This window comes from Alosa pseudoharengus, unplaced genomic scaffold (genome assembly GCF_046254945.1).
Source record: "Alosa pseudoharengus isolate Yale_2024_CS ecotype anadromous, Long Island Sound unplaced genomic scaffold, YU_APseudo_1.1 YU_APseudo_1.1_scf_24, whole genome shotgun sequence".
NCBI lineage: Eukaryota > Metazoa > Chordata > Actinopteri > Clupeiformes > Clupeidae > Alosa > Alosa pseudoharengus.
Genome location: NW_027468689.1, coordinates 9,492,353 through 9,494,852, shown reverse-complemented (window position 1 = coordinate 9,494,852; position 2,500 = coordinate 9,492,353). Strand labels below are relative to the sequence as shown.

General features: G+C 48.0%; 1 protein-coding gene across 2 annotated transcripts in view; it reads left to right on the top strand.

The window, feature by feature from the left end:
• Positions 1 to 2,500, top strand: part of pard3ba (par-3 family cell polarity regulator beta a) — a 168,772-nt gene that overhangs the window by 56,494 nt on the left and 109,778 nt on the right. The window lies entirely within an intron of this gene.

Below are 2,500 nucleotides of genomic sequence, written 5' to 3'. Positions count from 1 at the left end.
ATCTCCTCCGCTTCCCCTCACTGCACCTGTCACTCAGGCTTAGAGGTGCTCTGACCTACATATAAACAGGTGCTACAATGCCTTTATACACCAGCAATAGCAAGTGCCCAACCACGATAAGTGGACAGCCATTGATCATATGATTTAGACGTCATATTTTCTTGTATGTAGAAGCTGTGGTTAAACTGGGGATGTGCTCGACGCAAAAGCAGGAGAGTACTTTTTCAGCAACTGAGTATTCAATTAATTATGATGCTAGTAGTTAGATCATTTGAACAGTATTTTGACATCTCAAATGGTTTTTAGTTGTTTTCGGTTTTTTCCACTGCTATGTATTTGATTATTATGCGCACCCAAGTAGCGAGGGTTGTTACACTCCTGACCAGTGAAAAGAAATTGATCAAAGATGTGTGAGGTATGGTATGTCTGAGTGGCTTCATTAGTGGAAAGCTGTGGATGAACAGAGCCCAAATGCATCTGGACTTGTCTGGCCTCAGATCTCATTAGGTGCTCCACTCGAGCGGAGGGGCTGTGCTTTTGTTGGGGGCTCTTTGGAGTTGTAAAGCTCAGCTTGAGCTCCACGCAGGCCGGCCAGGCTATCGATTCTCAGCTCAGCGCCATACTGGTGATTCAGGCCTCGGATTGGGACGGAGAGGCGCTCTGCTACTCTCTCTCATCGGCCGCTTTGGAGACGAGATCGAACTCGAGTGTCTATCTGTGTTGCGCTGTGGGGAAGTCTGTCTGTAATTCTTGATTTTTTTTTTTTTTGTCTGTCTGTCTGTCGGTCAGTTTCTTTGTTTCTCTCTCTCTCTCTCTTACACACATACTTAAGGGCTTAATTGTTTGATCACAGGCACACAGACACACACACACATTCTCATTCACGGTCACAACTATGTACACACCTCATAATCACTCACAATGATATATGAACACACTTACCCTCTCTCTCTCCCTCTCTCTCTCTCTCTCTCTCTCTCTCTCTCTCTCACACACACACCTTTACGCATACACATGCCCACACATGTGCGTAGACACCTTAGCGGATTGCAGCTGCTGGTTGTTGTTGTTTTGGATGGCTACTAAAATCGGATGGCACACACACACACACACACTCTCTTACTCTAACGAAGCCCCAGCAGGCCCTGATGAGCTTGTTTGCGCCCGGTGATGCTGCTCAAGAATGTAAATGTGGCCCAGGACAGCACAGAGGGGCCGTGCTAATAGGCTACAGGGGCATCACTGTACATAATGCTAATGCCAATAAGGGAAGACTGGGAATGAATGGGAAAGTAAGTGTGTATGCGTGCGTGCCTAAGCAAAGCTACGTATGTGTGAGGGAGAAAAACAGTCAAAAAAAGCCTGATTCAAAAAAAGTCCTGTTTGTGTGTGTATGTGTGTGGGACTGCGTATTGGAGTGTGTGCACTTTGGGTTGGTATCCCATGCATAATAATATGTGTGTATATCACGGCACAGGGTGTGTCGATCTGTGCATGTAGGCCGCTGTGTGTGTGTGTGTGTGTGTGTGTGTGTGTGGGAGGTAGAGACGTGTTGGTCTAATGAGATGGAAGTGACTGTGACAGAAGTGCTCTTTCTTAATGAGCCCAGCACAAGCAAAGTTTCCTTTTGCTCTCTCTCACACACACACACACACTCAGGTTGGGTTTAGGGATTACCAACAACCGACAAACCTCCAGAAAGCAATAGTCCTAATCCTATACAGGTTTTTTACACAGCTGAGTAATTTATTATTTACATAATAAATTGTGTATTTACATAATAAATGAAGCATAATAAAAACCCAGTGTCCTTTGATTGGTTGAGATTTGACATCCATCATCCCTGTCGGACTCCGACATAACTGTATCCCACCACCCTCTGATCACCATGGCAAACCACTGTGGCCTGTGACGAGCTGAATCTGCTTGTATTATCACCGCCTGCCCCCCCCTCCTGCCTCTAAAGCCTCCCTGTAGGTGCTGTAGGTATCACCGCCTGCCCCCCCCCCCCCATACACACACACACACACACACACACACACACACACACACACACCAAGACTGCCAAGTCTCTGGCGTGTTTACCTCTGCGCATGGATCACAGGAGGGTGGTGACAGCTCGGCGGTGGAGGTTTGAATGGCGCGGAGGCTCCCATTGTCCCGTGCCTCTAAACACACACACACACACACACACACACACACACACACACACACACACACACACACACACACACACACCATTGTCCTGCGCCTCTAAACAGCTCAGCGGGCCGATAAGGCCGGATTGAGCCGCTCTGGCTCTGATCACCGGGCGCCACGTCGCTTAGGTGCTTAATCTCCTAGCTTCGCCATCAAAAGACCCGGCCTTACTCCTCTGCCGAGCTTTGTTGTGTGTGTGTGTGTGTGTGTGTGCGCGCGCAAGATGCGTTGCTTATGTGAGACGTCACAGGCTTTGAAGATTACGTTAAGAGTGAGATGGAGGGTATGCTACCTGTTCTCT